Source organism: Castor canadensis, chromosome 7, assembly GCF_047511655.1.
Source record: "Castor canadensis chromosome 7, mCasCan1.hap1v2, whole genome shotgun sequence".
In the NCBI taxonomy this organism is placed as follows: Eukaryota; Metazoa; Chordata; class Mammalia; order Rodentia; family Castoridae; genus Castor; species Castor canadensis.
The window spans coordinates 62,718,315-62,736,275 of record NC_133392.1 but is presented as its reverse complement, the minus strand read 5'-3'; the positions used below and the strand labels follow the sequence as shown (position 1 = coordinate 62,736,275).

At 37.8% G+C, this 17,961-nt stretch overlaps 1 protein-coding gene and 1 long non-coding RNA gene across 7 annotated transcripts in view; one reads left to right on the top strand and one right to left on the bottom strand.

Annotated features, from left to right (window-relative positions):
• Nucleotides 1-2,522: 2,522 nt before the first annotated feature.
• On the bottom strand, nt 2,523-9,769 carry LOC141424632 (uncharacterized). The gene is made up of 3 exons (XR_012449506.1): nt 9,596-9,769; nt 8,867-8,959; nt 2,523-2,828 (listed from the first exon to the last, which is right to left on the bottom strand). It is a non-coding gene; the product is annotated as an uncharacterized lncRNA (long non-coding RNA).
• Nucleotides 9,770-9,873: 104 nt separating this feature from the next.
• The window catches only part of Micu1 (mitochondrial calcium uptake 1), a 202,379-nt gene continuing 194,291 nt past the window's right edge, over nt 9,874-17,961 (top strand). For 2 of the 6 annotated variants that reach the window (XM_074079103.1, XM_074079097.1), the window contains exon 1: nt 9,874-10,028. The gene's annotated coding sequence lies outside the window, so the exon portion shown is untranslated. Of the gene's footprint in view, nt 10,029-14,646; nt 14,669-17,961 lie in introns of those variants that run through there. The other 4 variants (XM_074079098.1, XM_074079099.1, XM_074079102.1 and 1 more) reach the window with 4 other exon arrangements.

The following is a 17,961-nucleotide window of genomic DNA, read 5'->3' as shown; positions in this document are numbered from 1 at the left end:
TTATTGAGATAGGGTCTCCCTAACTTTTTGCCCAGGCTGGCCTCCAACCAGGTCATTGAAATCTCTACCTTTCCCCACTGCTTAAACTTCTCACAAGGTCTATATCCAACCTTCCTCTTCTTCATGGCTGTTTTTTACGGCTGTCTCCCATCAAGACATTGTAGCAAAGTGTCTCCAGGGTCCCTGACTTGTGATTGTTCCTTGTTTTCAGATCTACACAGTAGCTCAGTCTTCAACCAATAGGCCACACCGTCAAGATGGCACCTGGTTATAGCACTCTTAAATATGGAGAGTGATCAAATGGATTTCTCCTCCAAAGCTAGCCTGCCATATAGGAAGTGTCACTGTCACACCAAATACCCACACTAGATTTAAGGTTTCTCCTGAGGATAGGATTGCCAATCTGTTGTCACCAGGGCTGCCTGCACTTTCCAGGCTTACATTTGGCTTCAGGTTTTCCTTCCTAGTGGAAGCCAGTGTTGGAGATGTGGACTATTTCCAACTTTTCCTAGGTTGCTTTTCTGTTTTTCTGGGCTCTTTAGCTGTCCTTCCCCCCCCCCCCATATTTTTTTTTTTTTTTTGATTCCCAAAGTTCTTCCTCTCCTCTGAATATATTCTCTCCTTTGTTGCCCTGACTTTTCTTATTCACAGAGTTGCATGGAGGAAGCTTCTAATCTGCCATCATACCCCAGAACCTGAGTGCTTTTTGAAGAGATGACACATATGAAGAAATTAAAAAGAACAGAGAAAATGATCATGAGAAAATCACCAAAGAAATAAACCAAGATTTCCTAGAACCAAAGAATACAAGTCTCCTGGTTAAGGAGGTTGGGTGGCCAGGAAATTAGAGAAGAAAAAGTCTTACAACATGGCACATTATGTGCTAGAGTAAAAAAGAAGACCCTAAGGACTTTCAAAGAGTAAAACAAAAACAAAAAACATAAAAGGCCAAGAATCAAAATTACATCACACCTACTGAGACCAACACTGGAAGGTTAGAAGATCTGTCTCTTAAAAATTCTGAATGAAAAATATTTCTAATCTAGACTTCTATATCAAATCATACTATGGATTAAACATATAGCTGGACTAAAGACAATTTTAGACACATGAGATCTCGAAAACTTTGCATTCTTTCTTAACAGGCTAACACCAAAAAGAAAGAATAAGGAAAAAGAAATTACTGAAAAATGAGGAAAGAAATAAGGAGGAGGAAGACAAAGAGTCCAGGTACTAGGAGACACAGGAGAGAGATGAAAGGAATTCCCAAAGTGACAATAAAGGGAAGTTCATGTATGACAGCTACACAGCAGGTGAAAAACAAAACAAAAATGATTGAAAAAAAGGGAGAGTCTCCATGAGGGACAAAAATTAGAAATGATAGCTTTTCTGAAGAGTTTGAAATTTTAAGAGAAAATGTATTCATTCACAATAAATATTTATTGGGTATCTTCTTTGAGCCACAAACATGGACCTATTTTTATGGAACCTTCATTCTAGCAGAGGAAGATAATAAATAAACAAGCCATACAACATATTAGATGGCAATAAAGACTATATAAAAAGAAAAATAATAAAATAAAGGAGGGAGGATTAAAATTTCTCTAGGTAGGGAGAAGTATAAAGTATTGTACTATAGTTTTAAATAGGATAGTCAGGGTAGATCTTATAGGTAGATTTCAGCAAGACCCAAGGAAAATCAGGGAATTAGTCATGTAAATATGTGGCAGAACTTTCCAGGTGGAGGTAACTGCCAGTGGGGGGTGGAGAGATGTGAGAGGTATGATGTGAGAGGAATGGTTTGAGATGAGGTTACAAAGGTAGAGAGTAGGGGGATGCCAGATCGGGTAGGGCCCCATAGATACTGTAATAACTGGTTCTTACCCTGAGGAAAATTGAGTCACCATAGTAGTGAAATTGATGGCCTGGACTTTAAAAGGATCACTTGCTGCCCCTTGAGAACAGACTATAGGCAGACAATGGTGGAAAAAGGGAGATAAGAAGAGAAATGCCTTGCCTAATAAGGAAACAATTATTACAGTAACTCAAGTAAGAGATGTGTCAGTCCAGACTTCAGTGGTACATCTGTTGAAAAGTTGAAAGAAGACTAAGCAAAGCAAAGAAATGAGCCAAGAACAAATTATTAAATGAAGGAAAACAGAAAATGCTGTAAGAAAAGGTAACCACATAGCAGTCTACATGACTCAATGTGAGTAACATTTACATAGTAATAATCACATAAACAAAATGTTACTGTAACAAAATACTATCATATGGCCATACTGGAAGATTGTGTGGTGAAAGAAAGTCTGGCTAATTTATCCCAACAGGAACTCCAATAGGAAAATGTGCAAAGCTGACAGTTCAGAGAAAAAGAAACAGAAGAGTCTTAAATATATAACAAGCTTAATTTCTCTCAAAATTAAAGAATAAAAGGGAAATTAAAACTACACTGAGATGTGACATCTCGTCTAATTAGATTAGCAAATGTGTAGAAGTTTGAAAACACATTTATTCGGGGAAGATAACGGGCAAACACATTCTTCTATATTACTTGTGGAGAAATTGGTGTGGCATTTTGGGTAAATGTATCAAAATTACAAAGTATAAATATTTCTTTAAGAAAGGTCTTGTTGCTCCAGCTGTTGGGAGTTGTTTTGGTAGGCAATCTTCAACTGTCAGCCATAGTCGAGTGAAGCTGCAAAGAGCTGCTTCACCCAAGCACATGTTTTTCCCAGCAGCTCACTTCCTGTGACTGATATAGTGGCCTTGCCATTTCCACCCAATGCAGGACAACTCTGATGAGTCATTTCAACTCCACAGCTTCCCTGTGGAGTTAATTAAGGTTGCACCACAAGTCAACTTCTCCTTCTGCCTAATTTCTCTTCCTCCTTCTCCCTTCCATTAACTGTTGAACCCAAGGGCACTCCCTGAAAAACAGCCAGAAATCTGCTTCCCAGGAAACCAGTCTGAGAAACCTTTGATTTGACAATTCTACTTGTAGGAAATTATTCCATAGATTCACACAGAGGCATAATGTACTTTCAAGGTGATCACCAAAGATTATTTGTGGAAGAGCAAAAAAGTAGAAAAACCTAAATATTATCTGACTATATAAATCAGGTGACTGATTAGATAGACATATATACCCAAACCAACCAAACAAACAAAAAAGAAACCTTCAAGAGTATATGTGCACGTGTTTGTGTATATTTTTCATATGAAGAAAGATGACGAAAAACAAATGTCACTGGTTGTCTATGAGTAGATTTGGATGTCTCGGGGACAAAGATGAGAGATTTTTATGCATCTTTGTATTTTTTAAATTTTAAACCAATGAATGTGTTACATAATGATTAGAAAAAATTTTACTAGTTGACTTTTTTTGAGGGGGAGGGGGTTGAGGGTTTGAACTCAGGGCTTTATGCTTGCCAAGAAGGCATTCTACTGTTTGATCCATGCCTTCAGCTTTTTGCTCTGGTTATTTTGGAATGGGGTCTTGCTTTTTGTCTAGGCTGGCTTGTACCACATTCCTCCTATTTTATGTTTCCTGCCATCGCTGGGATGCAGGGACGTTCCACCATGTCCAGCTTTTTCCCATTGAGATTGGTTCTTGATAACTTTTGGCCTGGACTGTCCTCAAACCCCATTTCCAGTTGCTCTTAGCTTCCCAAGTAGCTAGGATTACAAGTATGAGACACCAGCACTTGGATGAATTACTTAATTTTTAAAACTACATATACAAAAGTATATATGCACAACTTTGATAAAGTAAAAACTAAGTTAACAAAGATACCTGTTAATTAAGAAACAAAAACCATATTGTATACAAATACTTCCAAGTAAAAACACCTGTGTACATATACAGAGACACACATTGACATAGCACAGAAAAAGGTCTAGAAGGGTACAAAAATTAACTATGGTTATCTTTGTAGGCAGCTTTAGAATGGTAAGGAGGACTTATTTTTTTATTTCAAGTGCTTCCCAATTATTGGAATTTAAGGATATGTATACTTTTGTTACTTAACTAATGTTTAAAAATTATGAGATGAGCTAAAAGTTAAAAATAGGGAAAGAACAATTATTTTATAGGAAAATTTAGAAGATCCTTATAGAAGGCTGAAAACCTAATCACTGGAAAAAGTATATTAATTTTACTTTTTCTTCTTTAACCTTGACTCAGCTCCATAATTGACCCATAATTAGTTAATTTCTTAAAATATCTAGAATCAAATTTTAGTTGCAAATGTGCAAATTTCTTGGAACTGAGATTAGGAAACTTTTTGGCCATTTGCAAATTCTACTGCTTTTCTTCTTACTGGCAGTATATATAAAAAATAACTACCATCTGATTCTAATAGTAAAAGTGGAAAAATGATTAAAAACAGTTAAGGGAGACTGAAGAAGAAGGACTCAAGTTAGAGGCCAGCCTAGGCTACAAAGTGAGACACTGTCTCAAAGAAAAACATTAAATAGTGATGATGAGTGTTCTAGTCCCCTTCGGAATGAAGTATAAGAAAGAGAAGCTGGGGTAATCCTTAACTTTTTCCCTTTATAAAAACAATTTAAACTTTTGAAAAAACTACAATAGAACAGAGAACTTCTGAATATCATTTATTCAAACTCACAATTTTTAATATTCTGATTTATTTGCTATATTTTATTTCTTCCAACCCTTTTGAAAATAGGTTGCATATATTATGCCTCTTTATTACTTTGTTTTTAACTACTAAGACCAAAGATATTTCTTTATGTAACAAGTTTAGGAGCTACTCTATTTATGGCCAATCTTCCAATTTTTTCAATTGTTCCGATAAATTTTTTTTTTTTTTTGGTCCTGGGGTTTGAACTCAGGGCCTCATCCTTGCTAGACAGGCGCTCCACCACTTGAACCACACCCTTAGCCCTTTTTACTTTAGTTATTTTTCACATAGTATCTCATGTTTTTTTTTGCCTGGACCCTGATTCTCCTACTTAAGCCTCCCGTGTAGTTGCAGCTTTTTTGTTGAGATGGGGTCTTGCTAACTTTTTGCCTGGGCTGGCCTCAAACTATAACCCTCCCAATAGATGGAATTACAGGTATGAGCCACCTTGCCTAGCCCCAATTAATCATTCATTTATTTATTTTTTGGTATTCGGGTTTGACTTCAGGGCTTACACTTGCCAAACTTGTCTCATAAATGTCTTCATTACTCAAGAGCATAAAGTTAGCAGAAGTCAGGGTCATATCTGAACACTACATTAGAAATTGGTCTATCGATCCAATGCTGTCTCTAGGCTGCTAGTCAAGGTTGTTCTCTGTCCTACCTCCCCAGGTAGTGATATTATACAAATATCTGCACAAACTAATAATAAGACTCCTCTGGTGACCAATAAAATTTGAAGTCAAAAGTCTTCTCACACACATATTGGATGCCTACTATTTATAAGGCTCATAACAGTTTCTGGGTTATAAATTATAAAAATTTATAAGCTCAATTTCTGCCCCTGGGAAACTTGTATATAGTCTTCCCTCAGTATCTGTGGGAGAATACTTGGTCAGACCATTTTCATGTACCAAAATTTGTGGATACTCAAGTCCCTTATATAAAATGGCACAGTATTTGTATATAACACACAAACCCCCTCCCATATACTTTAAATCATCTCTATAATACATAAATATAAATGCTACATAAATTGATGTTATGCTGTATTACTTAGAGAACACTGACAAGAAAAAAGTCTGTACATGTTCAGGACACATACACTTTTTTCCAAATATTTCTGGTCCTTGGTTTGAATTTGCAGATATGGAACCCACAGATACAGAGAGCCAACTGTAATATGAGACTTCCACACAAATATAAATCTTTTTGCCAAGTCCAATAATTTACAAACCAGTTTGATGATTAAATGCCTCAGAATTATCAGGGGAGATTTAAAAAAATTTCAGATTTCTAGATCATGAGATACTGTTTTAGCGGTCTAGGGTGGTGCTCAGGAGTCTGGATTTTAAAGTCCCAGGTGATTTCCATAAAATGAGGAAATTGGGAATGAATGCTAAATACGGTATATGCAATAAAGAAATGGATTTGACTTTTGCCCCCAGTACTGTCACACATAAAATATGTTTTTTTTCATTTCAGTATTTCAAATGTATATTTTATTGCTATAGCTGGGTGTGGTGGTATAAGGCTATAAGCCTAGCTAGCTGGGAGGCAGAGATTGGGAGGATTGCTGTTTGAGGCCAGCATGGATAAAAAGTTCAAGAGACTCCATCTCAATCAATGGCTGGGTGCAGTGGCATGCATGCTCCTGTCCTCTTAGCTGGGCAGCACAAATAGGAAGATCATGGTCTAGGCTGGCCTGGGCATAAATCAATTACCTATCTCAAAAATGAGTGATACAAAAAAGGGCTGGGGGAGTGTCTCAAGTGGTAACATGCCTGCCTAGCAAGTGTGAGGCCCCTGAGTACACCAAAAAAAAAGTATATTGTGTTGAAAAAATGTGTGTTATCAAGAGACACAGTATTTTATTTCATTCAGTTATAATAGAAATTGATGACAAACATTTTCTAGTTCATCTGCCTTTATCACATACATAAAAATAATGTGAGGTGTTACCATAGCAGTCTCCAACATATCACACCACTGTAAAAAGCAAAAGCTCTTTCACAACAGGCATCTGACTGCAAAAAGTATCATTTAATAAAACTTCAATCCAATTTCTTTAAAATGAATCCAGGGACACACCCCATGTTTCAGTATGCTTATCTTCAGGGTTCTATAGATGGTAGTCTTTTAAAACTTATGTATTCTTCTATAATAAACTTCTTTTTTCTCTCATGGTCCTAGAGATCAAACCCAGGACTTTGAGCATGTTGTACCACAGTCCTCAAATTTCTTCTGGAGATATATTATCTTCTTGTAGTTATCTAGAGACTTAACATCAATAGTTGCCGTTGCAGTAAGCATTCTTTCCTAATCACTATGGCCAAGTAAATAACAAGCTTCTCCAAAAAAAAACAAGCTTAAATACTTCCAGTCCACAAAGGGAAGTGGGGGAGAACTAATCAGCTACACAATAAATATGAGAATTTATAAAAATTTAAATATATTCTGCATTTTATGATTGAAACTAACTTCAAAATTAAAGAATCTCTGCCCATATTTTGATTTCTAAATACATTTCTTCACAAAAAGGAACCAGGGTTTTGGAGAAATGGCTGATTTCAGGGCTAGGGTACAAGATGACCTGGAACATCTTGTGCTGAAAGTAAGGATGCTGCTTAAAGGGCTTCTACTGGCCACATCTGGAATAATTGGGGCATTAAAGAAGAGCAATGAATTATAACCTACTGAATAAAATGAGAACCCATGAGTCTATATTAATATGAGAGAGAGAGAGAGAGAGAGAGAGAGAGAGAGAGAGAGAGAGAGAGAGAGAGAGATGGGGAGAAATGAGGGAAAGGGAAAGCTGTTTTCCTTAAAGTAATAAATTCTACTGCCAAATGCTGAAAAATCAGAGAGTGGTGGAATTGGAGAAACCAGCATTTTGCAACTACCATTGTAGATATTTGACAAACATCATTACTGGATACTAAATGGAGCAGGGAGGGACAAAGTTTTATGAGAAGCAAGGTATTTTCATGAAAGAAAGGTGGAGGAACTGGTTCTTCATTTTTAAAAGGAGCTATGGAGACTTGACAACTAAAGTCAATACATGATCTTAAATTGTACCAAGGAGAAATGCTATAAAAGATTTATTGGGGCGCTGGGAGTGTAAATTATCTCTGTTTTGTTCCCTTTTGCAATAAATGTTCTACTTGATGACAAAATGGTTAGACAAAAATTCTAACATTTGTATGTATGGTTTAAAACAATGGTTCTCAAAGTGTGGTTGAACTCCTAGGGGATTAACTTTTCTGGTAAGCTGTAAGTCAAAACTGTTTTCTTTAAAAATGTGCTCTTATTTGCCTTTTTTGCTCTTGAGTATACAATACAGTTTGTCAGAGGCTACCTAATGTGCAAAGTTTAATGCAGAAAAGATAGAGAACAGCTGTCTTTCTTAAGCCAGACATTTAAGAGATTTGCAAGAGTATAAAATCATGCTACTCTTTTTAAAAAGTTATTTTTCATAAAAAGTTATGGCAATGTATAATTATTATTTTAGAATGACTAAATACATATTAATAATTTTAAAATTAAAATTATAATTTTCTTTTCTCCTTCTTAATCGTTTTTACATTTACTTACATGTATATACATTGTTCCACTTCCCCCTTATAATAATTATTAAGTATGATAGGTGTTACATTATTGGAGTCCTCAAATATTTTTAAGAGTGCAAAGGAGGGCTGGTGTGCTTCAAGCAGTAGAATGCCTGCCTACCAAGCATAAGTACCATCAAAAAAAAAAAAAAAGTGTAATCTTGAGACCAAAAGTTTGAGAACTAGTGATTTTATATTTTCACATGTTATTTAATTCTTAGCTAAACTGGTATTTAGTTTTATATGGACAAATATTGGATAAAATCAGGATTTCATTGATTTTTGTTCAACATTTATATACTGACGATTTTTTCTTGTGCTAAGAAACAGTTAACTTAGCTACTACCTAAGGACCCATGAGGCTCCAAAGGTTCTAGGGTTAATTTATGACACAACTTGCAATCCCCATCGTCAAAGTTAATGGACATACTTGGCAAGAAGGATAACGTGCTAAATGCCTGTTAACATACAGGGAGGAATTTCTTTATCAGATTTCTCACTTAAACGTACAGGATCTAAATGGAAAGAGACACGGATTATCTGGGAAGCAAATTAGCAAAGATTCCTAAGTCCCATGGCAGGTAGATCCAGAGGACAACAGCTGAAGGATACGGTTTAAGAGTACAGACATCGGTGCCCCTCAGATCAGGTGTGTCCAGCTGCAGCCTTGGCTGCCTTACCCAGGGGCTTAGACTGCTTCCGCACCTGCACATGAATAAAAAATAGTATCGTCCCACAGGCTGGTTGCAAACAAACACTGGGTGGATATAAAGTGCTAACAGTGCAATGAACATAATACTTCAATGTCTAGGTCACTGGGGAGGGAGAGGCACTGAGAAGAAACAGAAAATATGTGATTTCTCTTACTCCATAATTTAACACCAACGATAGTTTTGTCTGTCTTGTATCTATGGTTGTTGCCTCCTTTTCTCTTTCTTTCTTTTTTTATAAACAGGTTTCTGCCTCTTCCTCCTGAGTAGCTGGGATTACAATGTGCACCACTGCGCCCAGCTCAGTTCTTCCTACAACTCTGCTAAGCAGAACAATTTTTATTTTCAAGTTCTCTAGTAGGATCTTAATATTTTCATTTTCCTTATATAGCCAAAGAGGATTGTTCCTCTCTCTCACTTCTGATAAAAAACTCTTTCTTCGGGTGAAAAGTATATTGTTAGTAGCTTAGGGACTACACTCTGCAATAACGTTTGTTTGCCAATAAAACCCCTGAACCCCCCCATAGAGGAAGTGGTGAGGTTTCAAAATCGAAAGAAACTGTCGAAGTTTATGAAACAGGGAAATCTAGAGGCTTAAACCTAAAGGCAGCTCGAAAGAAACATTTCCCACCTCTCTGTGGTCCAATTTCCTGTTCTGTGACTCCTTTTGGCTGAGCCAACACGAAAACAGGTACCAAGCAAGTGGTGCAGACACAATACATTTTTTTACATAATGCATGTACCTCCAGTGGAAAAACCAACAAGAAGTTCAACCTTCTCAGGGACCTCCCGCTTTCCCGCCTAAATGGCGCGGGGGCGGGTCTCAGGGCAGGGCGGGGCCCGAGGACAGGGCGGGGCAAGTTGCTCCCTTCACCTCTCCCCCTCCTTTTTCTCTGTGCCCCCACCCACTCATTTCTCCACGATCCCGACAGGCCTCGCGGCCAAGGGAGTCACGTGAGGGTGGGCGGTGAACGTAGGGCGTGTCTACGCTGCTTCTTCGTCTCTGTGGTTGCCAGAGGTGGGCGGCTTCGACCTAACTGCGGCTAAAGCCGGATCGCGGACGGGTGAGTCTCGGATTCTGAAGGGTGTAAGGAGCCAGGCATTTAGGGAAGACGAAGAGGGGTAGCTTTAGGGACCTGGCCTCCGGGGCTAGCCATTCACCTGACCCGGGGACCCGCGGGGTGACTGACTCTCCCTGATGCTCTCAGCGTGGGGTGCTGAGAAGACTCAGTCCTGCCCGCCTCCCCTTCTCGTCACCGGGTCCCTTATCCCTGTCCCAGGAGAACTCCCGGTGCCGGGTTCCCAACTGCACTTGGGCGCCGACGTTCTTTCCACCCGCGACCTGGAGACAGATAGCTTTGGCTGGAAATTCTGCCGGACTTTGTGGATGTGGTCGGAAGTGGACAGGGAGCTCACCGTTGGGTCTGTGATGGAGAGGTGTATTTGTCACAGAATCGAAAAAAGAAGTGGAAAATCACAGGCGCCTTAAAGAAGCACACAAGGTGCAGGCTTCTCCGGTTGAGTTTTCTCTTTTCCAGTGCCTCTGCGTTCCTATTCCGTCACTCGGTGCGTCTCTCTCCGCCTCTCGCTCTCAACTTTTCTTCTTACCATCCCATCCGGGACCACCATAGAATGCTTTGCGAATGAGCCGGGTAGTGTTGACTCATTGAGAATGTTGGGAGAAGGGTTGAAGACGGGCTGTAATTTAAGTTGTCAGCTTTGTAATCTTAGGTTTTACATGCCTGGAAAATATGGTAGGTATTATAAATATAAGTAAATATACAATTATTATATTATTGTTGCACTGGGGATATATTGTGACATTTACAAAAGTGCTTACAATATATCTTAGTCAAATTCACCCTCTCCATCATTCTCCTTTATCCTTCTCCCCCCATTTTTAGAATAGTTTCAACAGGTCTCATTTTTTCTGTTTCCATACATGAGTACATAATATTTCCACGTATTTACCCTCCTACACCCTTTCCTTATGTCCCCCCCCCACTGGAACCAGCTCCCCAGACAGGACCTGTTTAGAATATACACTTTATAGCTAAGTGCAAGTAAAATATTCTGTTCTCTTTGTTGACCCACTTTCTTCCTGTTTATTTATAAATACATGTTTCTGTCACACTTTTGAGTTTCTTTGGATAGCCTTTGTTTATGTAAAAGCATCCCTTTGGGTCAAGTTAGAAAAGAAGAGTTTGTGGATAAGGTGAAAGTACTTTGGGGTTGATAACTATAGGAGAGTTTAGGTTTAATTGAACCATATGACAAATTAATAAAATTCGAGTCAAAGGTGTTGGCCAGGATGACCATCCTGCTTGCTTCTGGTGTGGACAAGGTAATGAGTTTGTTGAATATTGCCTTGCCTCCCTCTGAATTGTAGAACCTACTGCCAGTTGTCTGATCTACAGCCACTCTTTTTGTTTTTTGAGACAGTCTTACTATTTAGTCCACACTAGCCTGAAACTTGCAGTCCTCCTGCCTCAGCCTCCCTAGTGCTGAGATTACAGGCATGTACCACCTTGCCGGCTCTCTAGCTACTCTTTGTTCCCACTCTTGAGAAGTCTCTGATTATCTCTTTTACTTAAAGACATCACTAACCACCTATTTAGGTCAAGAAAGTGTCACTGACACCTAAGCGTCTTTATTGAGGGTCATAAAATAGAAAATAATATTAAAGTGAAGATTCAGGGATGTGTGCCTGGGGAAAAAAGTGATAGAAACTTATAAAAGCAAGAGAATAAAAACCTTTTTTTTTTTTGTCTTCCTATGTTCTCTCTGGAGTATTTACTTTGTTCAGTACAGGTTTGTTTATTTTGGTGGTAATGGGATTTGAGTGGAGGGTCTTGCACTTCCTAAGGAGGCACTCTGTCACTTCAGCCATTCCCCAGCTCTTTTGCTTTAGTTGTTTTTTGAGTAAGGTCTTGCATTTATGCCCAGCCAGGCTGGACCACGAACTTCCTATTTATGCTTCCCATGTATCTGGAATGACAGTCTGTGCCACCATGCCGAGGTTTTTATTGGTGAGATTGGGGTCTCACTAACTTTTTTACCTGGACTGGCCTTGAACTACCTTTCTTCCAATATCAGCCTCCTGAGAAGCTAGGATTACAGACAGGAGCCACTGCTCCTGGCTTGTTTGTTTTTGAGATGGCCTTGCACTCCTGGCTCCAGTGATTCTCCTATTTCAGCTTCCTGAGTCGCAGGAAGGGCATGCTGCTGGATCTAGTTTTATTCAGTAGATTTTATATGACCAAAGGATATATTTTGAGACTGACTTTCCTATACTTAAGCAAAAAAACCTAATGATATGTAATTTCTCCACTACAATTGGAATATTTACCTGACACACCTCTTCAGATCTTACCCTATTTAGAATTAGAGGGCTAATGTACTTGATAAAACTTTTCTTCAACATTATTTTTCTACTTTTAAACTTTAAAGTTACTTTTACATTTTAAGCAGTTTTTAATGACTGTAGCCCTTGCTAAGTATTAACCATTTCCCCATATATTTGTTTAATATATTCATTTTTATACAAGAACCAGTTTTTTAAAAAAACTGCTCACAACTTTTTCCCCCACTCAAAATAAAAGTAGCTTTACTTTGTGCCAAAGGAAATAGGTGATTCTTTTTAGATAGATGTTCTATCTGCTTTAGTAAATCACGAGAAAATTATTAATGCTCTTAAAGCATTAAATATTAATACCTGAGCATATTTGAGAAAAAAACACAGGGTCAGTATCTTTAAAAGTTTTATATTTCCTATTATAAAAGTAATGTATGCTTATTTTGAAAAAATGGAAACATTACAGAACATATAACATTGAAAGTTGAAATCCTAATTTATCTTTTCCCTACCAGCAATGAATCACAGTTCCCTTTGGGAATCAGTGTAGAAAAGTAATGGAGACTGTGGATTTAGACTCTTTGCAGAAGTTCATAGCGGTAGCACTACAATCTCTGAAGACCCAGAAGAACGACAATTTCCCTTGTTTACTATTCTAGCAAAGTTCTGTATGGCAGTCTCATTGGCCTGAAGGGTCTTTGTCTTTTTTTTTTTTTTTTTTTGGGGATTGAACTCAGGACCTTGTGCTTACTAGGTGAGTCTTTGTCTTTCCTAGAGGGACTCCTGTGGCCAGAGTGGTGGAAGGCTTTGTGTGGCTAGACTTGGATTTTGTTCGCACTGTGGACTGGGATAAGGGGGAGTATGGTTTCAGGCCACATGAATTAAGGATGGGGGATATTTAGTTTCTAAAGGGAAGTTGAAGTGTTACTTCCCGGAGAAGGGAGAATGGTTGCAGGATAGCTAAAAACAACAGATGTTTACATATATTTGAATTATGCTTTCCTTTTGAAGAATAAATTGATTGTATTTATAGTTTGTGTGATTTTTTTGCTTTTTTAATTTTATTTTTAATTTTTACTTTTTAAGACAGCTATTATTAACTTATATAATTTGAACTATAAACTCCTCCACTGATTATACTGATATTGTTGTTACATGTATAGTGCCTTTGCTCTGGTATGGAAAAATATTTGTTAATATTGATCACAGGTGATTATAGATATTTTTTTTGTGTATTGGGGATTAAACCTAGGGCATGCTAAGCTCACACTCTTACCACTGAGCTACACCCCAAGTCCATGACTATTGGTATTTTTATTATTGTGTGTGAACTTGACTAAGTAATTGCAGCTTATAAACAGTAAATAAACGTGTCTTAAATATTTAAAAATATGTAGTCGATAAGATTAAATGCTTGGTTCTTTTCATTATTCTAAAAGTCTCTTAGTGTAGAAACCACTTCATTCTGAACATTATATGAAAAATCACTATAACTGTCACTAATTGATGTCACTGGGTATTAACTTTAAAACTAGTTAACGTTAATGTCCAGTTTTATATCTTTATGCATGATTCTGATGGTTCATTATATTTTAAGAGAAAATATAATTAAGAAAATATAATTAAAACAACATATTTACTCCACTGCCTTGGTTTCGATTGAAAGAAATGTCAGCAGCTGAAGTCAATGGTTGTCTGAACTTTAGTTGCTAATACTGGCAGCACAGGGATAAGTTTAGACAGATGTATGTTCTAAAACTCAACTCCATCACTTTTTAATGTTGAGCAAGATACATAATGTCTCAGATTTACAAGGTCCTCATTTAATGTAATTAGTAATAACAACAACTACAATAGAAATAATGTCTTAAATGATATTATTCTCCCAGTTTCAGAATGTTTAACCCAAGGGAGTTTAAAATATATAGGTGTTGGGCTGAAGGCATGGCTCAAGTGGTATAGAGTGCTTGCCTAGCAAGAGCAAGACCCTGAGTTCAAAACCCAGTATTGCAAAAATACGTGTGTGTGTGTGTGTGTGTGTGTGTGTATCTGTTTGAGGAATTAAACTAGATCGTTCTTTATTTTGATTTTAGCAGATGTTTTAATTCCATGTTGCATATATAAACTGAACGACTTTGTTAAATTACATAATTATTAGTATAGTGCCAAGTATTTGAAGAATGTCTTATCCAAATATGGTAACTGTCAGGCCAAGAGAATGTACTGAGAGCATTTTATATGAACCCTGAGCTCAGTAAAGTTTGGTGTTAAATGGAAGGTACCCAGTTTCTTCACTGTACACTGGTTGAGCACTGAGGAAGTTCAAGTCAGAATTCATTGTGACCTTTGGTAAGAGAAACGATAAAAAAAGTTTATTTCTATTTTTAAGAATAAATTCAGGCTATATTTCTGAAAAAGAGGTAACGTGAGAACAGGATATACTGGATACTTGCAGGTAGAAAGAATAACAGTTTAGAATGCTACTTGAAAATAAAAGGCAGCTGTGGAATTGGACAACTGTGGGAAGTGATTAACCTTGAACATAAAGATCTGGCATTGGAAAGTTCAGTATTGCTACATGAGAGAGAGGTATTTTAGCTCTGGTTCTGTTTATAAGAAAAGAAACAACTTTTCCCCTCCAACTAACAGGGTGATCAGGTTTTTTGATGATGTTGTTTTTTCAAATGTAAACATTTCCTGGGCTAACTAATATTAATAAGTTCAAAGAGGGTTTTGCTATTTGAAAATTGAAACTTTAGTGTAGTCTTTGAGAAAAATATCCTCATTGTTCATGTCAGGTACACAAATATTTGTGTTTCTCTTCAAAGTGATTTTAATGTTGGTCACTTAAAATTTAAAGTACCAAAACAAACAAATTTGAGGTACCTATTCTAATAACCTTGCTTACTTGGAGTTAGATAGTTACCTGGTGTCTGATACAAGCACTACTTATAATTTAGATTTTGCTTTTGTTGTTTTTATTTTGTTTAAGATGGTCTCACTATGTATCCTTGAACTTTCTATGTCGCATAGGCTAGCCCTGAACTCAAGATCCTCTTGCCTCAGCCTTCTGAGCACTGGGATTGTACATATGAGTTACCACATCCAGTTCCATTTTTTCTTCCTTTTTTTTTTTTTTTGAGCTGAGGGTAGAAGTCAGGGCCTTGCACATGCTGGGCAGCATTCTACCAATGAGCTGTTATGGAAATCTCGAATAGAAACATGGGACACGAAGGCTTTTCAGTAAGCAATATTTATTAGCATGCCAGCAGTGGCTCAGAAGATTCACATCCAAAGGCTGAGTCCCAAGAACAAAGGGGTCTCACCTTGTATACCCTTGCAAGCAGGTTACAGAAGCAAAAAGCAAGGTTTAACCAATATATGGTTGCATGTAAGTCTGTTGGCTACTTTACCCCAGTGCTATGTGACCTTCTTCATGTTTAGATTTTTTAAGTTTTATCTCCCTGCTATGGCATCCCCTCCTCCCTACTACATTATCAGAACACAGACTTGCTTGTTTCTTTTTTTTTTTTTTGGCCCTTCTCCCTGCTGTGTTATTCCCCTCTTTGATGATCAGACCCACTGGGGGTCAAAGAGCATCATCTTGATTTAGGGGTTTGTATTTTCGTAGCATCATTCCATGGGTGGCTGTTTTCCTGTGTATAGTGGCCTCTATAATGGTCTTGATGGACTGCAATACCAAGGGAACCAGGCAAAGTAACATCAAACATGCTCCCAAGACAAGACCTTGCTTTGCATGAGAAATATAGCCTGTATTGTTTTCTTTACTCTGGGACTTTTAGTATCACTTACTGGCAACCTTGCAAACCTGGGGAGTAAATGAGACAATGTAACACCTGACCTGTTGGTGGGTGCATGATATAAAGTATGGCTGTGTGGAGGTCCCACACATTCAATACATAGGGGAAAACTTGCAAGGGCCAACCGAAAAGGTAAGAGTCCAAGGGTATAGAGAGTGTGTCTCATGTTTAAGCTTCTGGTGTGAGTAGTCAGCTTCTGGAGTGACTGGAGCAGGGCTGTTGTTTCCTGGGAAGCGGGATCCTGACAGGGAAGGGAGCAGGCGTTCCCAAGGGTAGGGGATCTTGCATGGTGAGGCTGGGTCAGGGACGCACTCCCACTTGGGAGAGGCTGGCTTTGCTCTGCTGTGGTGGATCCAGAGAGTGATTTTTGCTACTTTAACTGCAGTAGGGATAGACAAGATAACAACAAAAGGGTCCCTCCAATGGAGTTTTAATGGTTGGACATTTTATTCTTTTACCAAGATAGTATCTTTTGGTTTCTTTTTTTTTTTTTCACTGAGTAGAATTACCATGGCAACAATATATTATTAGTATATATGTCCAAGAAAACATGTTGTTTAAAAAAAGTTAAAACCACCATCTTTAAGTATCAAAGGACATGTTTAGAGCCAGTAAAAATAGTCATTTTGTCTCTATTTAAGTAGGAGACCCTGTCTAAAAAATATGTTTGTGTCTAGAAGGGCGTTTAATGCCAGATAGCCACACATGTATACGAACCATTTCCTCAATCCTCTCTGCCTTGGTTATTTTTGAGAGGTCTGGCAGGAGTAACTCCACTTAAACTTTGACAGGATTTCCCTCTTGTTTCCAAACTGTTTGTCTCTTAGTAGTCTCCTCTGAAGATCTTTCTCCTATCCAAGTACTAACCAGGCCGCACCCTGCTTAGCTTGACCAGACGAGATTGGTTGTGATCAGGGTGGTATGACCATGGACTGAAGATCTTTCTTGATTGGTCATTTTCTTCCCTCATTGTGAGGATTTGCTCTTTCCTGGATTCTGTTTGTTTGTTTGGGTTGGGTTCCATGTCAGGGTGAGGGTGGGAGGGTAGTAATAAGCAGATCAGGTGGGAGTCAGTGCCAACTAGATCCTTTTGGCCAAATTTAAGCAACAAAGAGGCTTAGAAGGAGTGGCTCTTAGGCAATGGGTTTCTAGACAAGGACAATACAAAACAAAATCCAATAAAAGCAGACATCTAAAAAGCTAACCTGGTTCAGACATGAGTACTTATTAGAATCATTTTTTTATGGACTTTATTGTAAATGCCCCAGAAGAATCAGAACTATAATGATAAAAACTTAAAAAGAACCATGGTTAAAATTCTGATGGATAATTTAGTAACTAACAGAACAGTATATCAGTGCCATTAACTTTTTGTTACTGTGTTTATTTAAATTTTGTATTTTAGAAGGCTTGATATACTTGAAAAACATAAATATACTTAGTATGCAGAATCCAGCAACAGCATCACAGATCTATAGAGGTTAATATACATATTAGTTTAGTTGTTGCTCTTAAAGTAAAACCTTAGATTTTCTCATCGTTTGTGGGTGGGTGGGAGAACAGTGTCAGTGACCCCAAATAGCCCAGTCACAGACACATATAGGGTACCTACTGCATTAGAAACACCCAAGACAACAGTTGTTTAACCATGAGGTCATCTAGAAAATTTTATATAACCCAACTCTTAAATGAACTTTTATTTAGTTATGACTCAGTTACCTTAGTAGTCAAAACCCTGACAAAAATCACCAGAGAACACAGATAAATATTTATGGGGACTAAGTGTAGAGTTAGAAAAGCTAATGGCTAAGAATCATGGCT